The sequence below is a fragment of the Anolis carolinensis genome, chromosome 1 (genome assembly GCF_035594765.1).
Source record: "Anolis carolinensis isolate JA03-04 chromosome 1, rAnoCar3.1.pri, whole genome shotgun sequence".
NCBI classification, from domain to species: Eukaryota; Metazoa; Chordata; class Lepidosauria; order Squamata; family Dactyloidae; genus Anolis; species Anolis carolinensis.
Genome location: NC_085841.1, coordinates 301,566,840 through 301,576,115, shown reverse-complemented (window position 1 = coordinate 301,576,115; position 9,276 = coordinate 301,566,840). Strand labels below are relative to the sequence as shown.

Sequence of the window (9,276 nt, the reverse complement as noted above, 5' to 3'; positions counted from 1 at the left end):
AAGTTATTTCTAGCTGGCCTGAGAAACCTCACTTCTTCCTGCTCTTTATCTTTAACTCACTCTTCACACTTTAGGTGCATGTGTGGGTGGTGAATCTGGATCATGCCTCTCACTATGCCACCTTGCCCAGAGTGGAAGTTTTGATGTATTGTTTGTGCAGTTCTCACAGTGGCATTGGAAAGAACCCATCCATACACACTTTGTATGTTAGACTAGGGCTCTGGCGATCAGGGTTTTAATCTTCCATGGAAATCAACTATGGGATTAGGCAAGTCCCACTCTCTCGGCCTCAGAGGGTGTCTTGATATGGAATTTAGAATGTAATCATATGAGAGAACTGCCTGGCAAGTATTATGCTAACCAAAATTAATAATCAGTGTTTCAAATTAAAGATTTGTAAGATTTCAAATGAAAGATCTACCAGACATGAAGACAAAGGGCAGAGGTGTTTTTAATGTATTCTGGACAAAAACGGATACAAGTAGGGCTCCTACCCAAAAGGTACATGGATAAGCAACATGGGAGATGCAGTAACTCTTATATAGAAGAAACTCCATGCATTAACATTGCCAAGTTTTGATATTTCCTCCCAGCTGGGCGGGGAAGCCCTAGGGCTTCCAATCAGCTGTTGGGAGCGCCTCTTGGGGCAGAGACCTAACCCTAACCCTAACCCTAACCCTAACCCTGCACCCACCTCAGGATGGAATTTGGAAAACAATGAATGTCCAGGTCCAGGAATGATGGAATTAGGAAAATGTAGGATCCAAGATGCTGGGGACAAAGGGTGGCAATCCCTTAAGCCTGTTTCCGGACTGAATAAACAATGATTGGGCTTCAAGATGTCTTTTGGCAGTCATATTTTTTTATATGAATTGTTGTTTTGTAGATTGTTTTATATGAATTGTTGTTTTTACATTGTTTTTAGGCATTAAATTTTTGCCTATTTATTGTAAGCCTCTTTGAGTCTCCTTGGGGAGAAAGGCAGGGTAAAAGTGATGTAAATAAATAAATAAATAATATTTCCTTTGTTCATTGCTTGGCTTAGTTGATGGCTTGAATCCCCCGAAAGGGGATTCCAGGATGACAATAGTAAGAATATCAGCTTACTTGCAGAAAGATAATGTCCGAGGCATAATTGTCCTTGCTGTGCCTCCAGTTTAATGCCTCGACAAGAAATTCCAAGAATGTTGACTTTGCCCAGAGGTTGAGCATAGGTTAAAATAGTTCATTGAAGTTTGCCTTCTATTTAATATATGTATAGGAAATAAAATAAAATAAAATGTGATCAAGCATAATTCATAGGCAAGGAAATAGGGGAGAGGAGCAAGGGTCTGGGGAAATGAAATGGCTGCACCATGGTCAGGTATGAAAAGGTTAGAAAGGTGATTTCCTTTCCCTCTTTTTATTATCTGATTCCTGCGCACATACGGATATTAGCCAGAGAGAAAAGAAAATGGAGACATAAGTAAAGAAAATGTTATGAAGCCATGGGAAAAGATATGTCGTAGCATCATAAGGATATGTTTCATTTAAGTAAACTGAAGATTTTGTTGTCCATAGAGAGACTTTCCACTGGGGCCAGGGTCCATGAGACAGGTGCTGGTGTGGACTAGCAGGGTTGGCTCCCTTAGATCAGGCCAAAGTTGGGACTGGGCCGCCCCTTAAAGATTCCTGGGGTCTATGAGAAAGGCTCTCAGGTGGACCCTGCTCTATGAGATACGCACTCGATCCTGAGGTACACATTTAAGGAGTCCTGACTCCCGTCGAACATGCACTGATCCAGATTAGCTTTGATTAAAGAATTGGGTCAAAAAGTATAAAATAGAAAAAATTGACTTCTTGGGAGTGTGTCCTGCTGCTGGTCTATGGAGGTTGGGAAAGACTTCTTCTAATGGTAAGGATGGTGCTGCAATTCATCCTGGCCCTTGCTCTTGGAGAATTATAAATGCCTTTTTTAAATTAGGGGTGAGGGTGCCGTGTTCGATAACACTCTGAACAAATCTTGCCAAGAAAATTGCATGATAGGTTGGCATAATGGTCACCTTATTAACCTAGAGATGGGTGGAGGCCTGCTTGAAAAGTAACTTTCTGAAGATATTTAATTTTCCATTATGCATTATAGTGTTTAAAAGTAATGAGACATGTTATTTATCGGGTAGTTGGAAAAGTAACTGTTACTATTGCTAGTTGCTGCTAGGGTTTCTTGATGAAGTGAGATCTAAAAGGCCCCTTTACTGCCACCTATTGCCAATTTAAGAGATAACAAATGACCCAACTGAACAGCAGGCTGACAGAAAATGCTAAGAAGCTGATAGAACAACACCCAAATAACAACCAGGAACTCCTCTATTAGTTATTAAACTGTGCTGTTTTTGCATCCTAGTTGAGCTCAAACTACCAGCAATTTTGGAAGTTGGAAAATGGGACGTTATAATGTCATACTTCAGGTTTATTTGGAAAGTCAACCATTCTGCTGTCACAATAATAGCCAATTTGACAATCAAAATCTATTTGGAATTCCAAAACAAGGAGACCAATTGGCTGTACTATCCCTGCCATCAAAGAGATCTTGGTGGCCATACAGGTAGAGCACACAACAAAGAGTCCTCCAAGAAAAATGTTATATCCTTTATACTCGAAGCACCAAGGCACTGAAGCTCAAACTTATTAATATACACATCCACCAGTGGGGGAATTACATGTGTAGCCAGAATAATGAAAAACAATCTTTCTTGCAATAACTCTGCTAGCTATGTCTTCTTTTTCTAGCAAATGGTGAACTCAAACTACTTGGGAAGCTCATTACTTCAACTTTCTTGGGATCACCATATCCCCAGCATTCATCATATAGGCCCAGTGCTATACTGGACCTTTCTGAGTAATATGCAGTTTATCCAAATATATACGATTCAATAAATCACATGTTAAATCCCATGGCCATTCCCTGCTAGTTCCTTGTAAAAAACACAGGGAGAGATGACAAAAGTATCATCAATTATTCTTGCAGCTTGAATCTCGGAGGGTTTTAGCTTACTGTAAAAAAAAAGTGTATGAAGCCAATGTGTAAAGTCAAAGCGTGGATGTAAAGTATCACCTGCAATGAGTTAGTTTAGCACTTAGATATTTTGCTATAATTAATGGGGATGGTGCATTGTTTATCTTCTATTCATCAGCACTGTAATTCACTACCTTTCAGCATAGCAGAGTGGGCTTTCTGCCTGTTACTCATTATTGTGTCTCTTCTGAGCAATACAAAGGATAAGAAGAAAAGTCAGTGTACTTCCTTTTTGTTGGGTTTGGGTCATCTGGCAGAGGAGCCTGCAACAAGGAGAGAGGGGAGAAAGGGAGAGGGGCAGAAAAAGGAACACATTAAAATATTAGCTGCTATAAAATCTCAGGTGATTTAGCATTATATTTTAAAAAGAAGTTTCCCAACATTTTCTGCCTTCCTTCATGGTGTTCAAATGAAATAAATTATTTTATCTGGCCAGAACCCTATCTTGGTTTTTAATTACTCTTCTGCTGCCACTACTTTCTAACCTGCTTTTAAATTTTTCCAGTTTCTCTCCCTTCCTCCCACTTTTCCCCTTAATGCGTGGCTTCCACTGCTGCAAATTGAGTTCAACGTGCAAAAGCAGACTGCACTCAAGTCAGCAGAAGGAAGGAGAAGGGGGATGGAGTTCTACTAGACTCCAGCAAAAGCAAACTACTGCAGCTTGTCTTACCTTTGGATCAGAATACTGTGTGTTGCGTGACTTCAAATTGTTTATGCGCTCAGGTGTGAAATACACTCCGCCAGAGCTACTGATAACCAAGTGTACACCATGAATTGGAATAAAATGGGCCACAACTTTATTTGGTTATGGCTGAAGACAAAGGTTAATTCAAAAATGGGTCAGAATCCAGACATTGACCAACTTGTCTATTGATTGATGAGTCTGTCGATCCAATGCCCCAACCAGATTGGAAGCAACACCCAAGCTACTCTGGCCATGTGAGCCTGCTGTGACCAGTCAATAGGCAATAGAGGTGTGCAAAATGGCTGAAATCCAGTTAGTAATTCATTTTGGAGATTCGGATGACCCCAGCTTCAATTCGTAAACATTCAGAGGGGCCCCATTCACATTTGTAATCTGAACCTCTGAAGCTTTGTAATCACTTCATTAAGATTTGTTCCATTAGCTACAGTGGGGAAAATTGCAAGGCTCATTCCTCTGTTATTTCTATGGCTATCAGGATGAAATTTGGCACACTTGTAAGCAACATTTGCAGCTTTAAACTGGACAAGTTTCAGAATGTTTCAATCATCCACCAATTTTAAGGAATTTTAAAAATGATTTTACAATTTTTTAAAATAAACTACAAAAGGTATCCTCTTGATTTTTTTCACAATGAGACAACACAAGCAGGGTATCAATCATGCAAAGTTTCAGAAATATTCTTTCTTCTACTGATTTCTAGGAATTTGTAAAATATTGTTTCAATTAAAATTATTTTAAAAATCTACAAGAAGTATCCACTCAAATTGTGGCACAGTGAGACAACATGAGCAGGGCAGCAAGCCTGCAAAGTTTCAGAATAATCAGTCTATCCACTAATTTTAAGAACTTTTTTTATTTAAGCACATGTGCTTAACCTACACTGGGGTTTTAATGTGGGCAGCCATGTTCTTCTGGCTGAGAAGAATTTTGGGAAATGTAGGTTAGGGCAGGACCTTTTGATTTCTTTGCTACAGAGGTCCTAGTCTCCCCAAACTACATTTTCCAAAATTCTGCTCATGCCACAAGAATGGGGCTGCGGTTTTTATAGAACCGAGGGGAAGGTAAGGGCTGTAAAGTTTGGGGGAGGGAGCGGGAAATTCGAAAAATAGAAGTTTGGGGTAAGACACACAGTCTTTGAGAGGGGGCTGACAGTGAGGATGAAGGGGCTACTAGGCCTCTTTCTCTCCCTCTTTTGTTTTCCCTCACAGCCCCATCCATTTGTCCTCATTGTGTAGGTCGCACCCATTTTTTCCTCAGAGGGGAAACCACCAATGGAAGAGGAGGAGGTGGCAGCAAGGGAAGACCTCGACTCACCTCAGGAAGCGGGAGCCATTGCCAGCAGGGCTGGCCTAGTTCCAAATCAACAAATCCTTTGTGAATCTCTCAGAAAGTTTGGCAGTTTGTGTTTTGATCCATAAATCCTTAGGAGGGGGTCCTTTCATATTAGTAATTCAAAGATTCGTATTCTTGAATGTCTGAATCTCTGAATTGTGAAGCAGAGCTTTGAAGCTTTGCACATAGGCAAGCAGCCGGAATCAGCAAACCCATTGGTTGGCACCCTCTCCATCTGGAGCAAAAGTTCTCCTGCCCCCACCCTAAAATACAACATGGTTGCCTGATTAATCAGGTGCCACATTTCTTGAGGTAAACAAAAAGAATGCACAACATTACAGAGCATTCTTGACATGATTTTTTTTCCTTTCTAATTTTTGTTTTTGAGATTTGCATGAACGTTATATTTTAAGGATTTGTTTAACAGATTTTCTTCTCTCCACATACCTACTTTTGATTTACTTATCCTTTGCATATTTCAGGTTGCACAGTACCATGGAAAAGAAATGGGCAAACACTGGAAGAGCTTCTACTGTTTACGTACTTTGAAAGACTTTTCTAGAACAATGCCCCATTTACAGTAAGAATTCAATCATACAGTATCATAGACATAGCTAATTAGAATAATGACTAGAGTGGACATTCAGTGGGACCTCCTCCTTCATAAATGTATACAAGATTGTAACCTATGGATCCGTCTGTAATGTAGGTTTAATTTGGTTTGACACGACTTTAACTGCCATGGCCCAATACTATGAAATAATGGGAGTTGGAGTTTTATATGTCTTTAGCCATCTTTTCCAAAGATGGCTGGTGCCTCACCAAACTATAAATCCCATAATTCCATTGCATTGACCAATGGAAGATAAAGTGTTGTCAAACTGCATTAATTTTACAGTGTAGATACTCCCTAGGGGCATTGGAATGTATGCATTTCTTTACAACATTTATTTTGTCCACTAATCTCTTTCTTAAAAATGCATTCAAATTATCTCCTGGAGCTAAATGTATTGTACATTATTCTCCCCCACTTTTGCTTCCATTTGATTTTATTTCTAAGAACTACCCCATAAAGCGAGTTAGGCAGAGAAGCTACAATTGTCTCAAGGTGACCACATGAGAATCTATGGGGGAATTGGGTTTTAACTTAATCTGCAATATGCATTAAGTAAAAGTGTGGGCATGAAAACAGAACTCATACAGTGGATCTGAGAGAAAACTATAATTTTGAGCAGGCCTGATAAAAGTATTTTGCTTCTAGAGTAATGTGTGATATAGTATTATATTTACTGGTAGGCATGCTGTGTGCATGCACACAGAGGAAGCATTGTATTTATTTAGTGATTAGGTTTTTCCCCCAGGCTGAACTCAGTACATAAATTCTAGGGTTTCTCTGTAGTTTTGTGCAATCACTCTTGTTAATAATGTTTGCCCTTTTGTTGTCTAGCCATACTCCTTTGGCCACACTCTAATGTTGCTCAGCCATATGTTCTAGTTTTCATCTGTGCAATGTTAGAGGGCATACAGGGCTTTGGATCCCATCCCAGGAGAAAGGTAGGGTGTAGATCCAATAATTCAATTAGTCAATCAATATTTATTGAGTTGCCATGAATGGCTGGGGTGGGGTGAGTTGGGGCAGGTTGGAAAGCAGCCTTGCCAGCCTTGTGTCTCCAAACACTGGCACGGGATGTGCATTTGGACTGGCTGGACAGGTATGAGCTGTGAGACATAGTTTACAGGAGGGTAGGGCATTTTTCTGCAGATCTCAGATTCAGTAATTTTCAGATCACTTATGTGTTCTGCTTTGAACATGTAATCAGCATATAAACGGATGACAATCCCTTTGGGAAATTCATTATTACAATGAAAAATGTGAGGCTAACTCTCATGTAATTCATTGCACTGCTCTCCCACTCCTCCTCAAGAATATTAAAACTGATAAAACAATGGTACAAAGGTTGAAATAATCTTTTCAGAATTCCTATAAAATGCTATTTACATGGAACTTTGGAAAGTAACTAGAATATAGTTGCTGAAATCCTATCTCTTTAACTTCACGTATACTTAGCTAAGTAGCAGAGGCATTACAAACCAAATTAATGAATAGAGAAGATGAGTATTGAGGATGCCTGATTAACACTGGGACTGATGTACATTGGTGCACTACACAATATCCATTGAGCACCTTGCTGGCTCTGCTAGATACTAATGCAACAGTCCTCTATTGGATACTAGCTGTGCTCGGCCATGCGTTGCTGTGGTTAGGACTTTTTCTTTTCTTTTTGTTGTATGAACGTAAAGGCATGGATGAGAGGTTGTGCTGTCAATTTTTGAGGTTGTGGGGCATTTAGTTTTTGTCCGGTGCCGTGATTTCATTACCCTTTTATACATATAGATGGATGTCATAGAACTGACCAATTCTAATTCCTGCATATGTGGTCTGTCCCAAAGTAGTAGTAGTAGTAGTAATATAACTTTATTTTTGTGCCCCTCCTCTAACTCCCTGAAGGGACTTGGGGTGGCTTACATATGGCACAAAGTGCCTAAAACAACACATAAAATAAACTCACAGTATAATACAAAATAAAACCAGCAGTATTAAAACAATAATTCGAACTCAGAACAGTGCCCAATGACCTATAATATAAGCTTTCGTAAAACCATGGCCAACTGTAAACAAGAAGAACAGAAAGGGATAGTGTAAATTGTGGCTGAGGAACAAGGGCATAGGATGAAAGTGCTGTGCTGTATCATAATTACGGACCATTGGGCTAGACATTCTCAAAGGCTTGTCTAAACATCCAAGTCTTCAAGGAGAATGATTTAATTTTTTTATTGAACATACATGAAATTACAGTTTCAAAATAGGCTCCTTGTGATCAAGTACAGCAATTCCAGCATTGCTGACACTCTTCATAGCAGTGGAGGAAGTCTTCACTTGACATGTTGTTCAAAGCCCTTATGCAGCTGCCTGGACATTTTCCAACAGTCCCTAAAAGATATCCTTTGATGTGCGTTTTGAGCTTGGGGAAAGAAATTGCACAGAGCCAAGTAAGGGCTATATGGTGGGTGGGGAAGCACTCAGAATAGCTTCACATTGTTCTCAGTTCTTGAAGGATGCTGCTCCTGACTCCTCTACATTTTTGCCCATGACAAGACACAAAAACTACTATGAACTTTACTAATTTGGTGACTGCTACAAAGGTGTAGACTCAACTGAGGAAAGTCAAACTGTATGACTGGGTACCCTCTCCATTGCCCTCAACCCCCACTTTTTTCCTAGTCCTTCTGCACTGTTGTGAATATTATTAAATTAAAATATTTTACATTAAAAGCAATTTGTTAATGTTATTGTACCTCATTACTTCTGTGTTTCTACCATTCCTTCATTGGTTGCCCTTTTATTCTACACAATTATACAGTAGCAGTATGATTCCACTTTAACTGACCTGGTTGTATGCAGCATATGGTACCCTGGGGTTTGTAGTTTTGTTAGCAAGACACTTGCTCTCTGGCCAAGAATTCTAAAAGCCTTGCCTTAAACTGCAAATCCCAGGATTCCATTTGACAGAACTGAGGCATTTAAAGTAGAATTTTAGGACTATAATTGTGTAGTGTGAAAGAGAGGGTCTTTCCATCCATGTTGTGACCCTATTGTAGCTGAGTAGATATTTGACGTTGGGAAGCTGTCTGTACACATATGCATATCTGCAACCCTAAATATGTGGGAGAGAAATATTATTGCTGGGGGAAGTTGCTGGCTGCGCATTCTGGGAATCGTAGTCTCCTGAAATAATTTTTCTAAGCTCTTTCCCAACAGCACTGGTGTGATATCGATCCCCACTCCCTGAGATCCAAAGGGTCCCCTGACATTCAACTAACAGAAGACAGCATGTGGCTACCCTCCCTTTCCTTCACAGAGGATGTGCTGCTGTCAAGTATCAAAATGCCTTGCAATGTGCGAACTGATGTTGGCTGTCCTGGTAGCAACACAAAGCTCCCATCTGTAGGAGCGCATGCTAGATTACAGTCCTCAAGTGGCCATCCAGCTACAAAGCAACGCAGGAATGCTGAACATAAATGCCAAATGGCACCTTCTCAGCATTATTGTGCCAAGGTTTGCAAGTATGGGCTACATCAAAACAAGGTGTTGGAGGTGGAATAGGAGGAGCTGTTCCTTTGC

The 9,276-nt window shown here is 40.0% G+C and overlaps 1 long non-coding RNA gene across 1 annotated transcript in view; it reads left to right on the top strand.

The window, feature by feature from the left end:
* LOC134295448 (uncharacterized) overlaps nucleotides 1-8,444 on the top strand; it is a 30,361-nt gene extending 21,917 nt beyond the window's left edge. The window contains exon 3 of the long non-coding RNA XR_010002015.1: nucleotides 5,576-8,444. This is a non-coding gene — a long non-coding RNA (uncharacterized LOC134295448). The remainder of the gene's footprint in view (nucleotides 1-5,575) is intronic.
* Nucleotides 8,445-9,276: the final 832 nt, after the last annotated feature.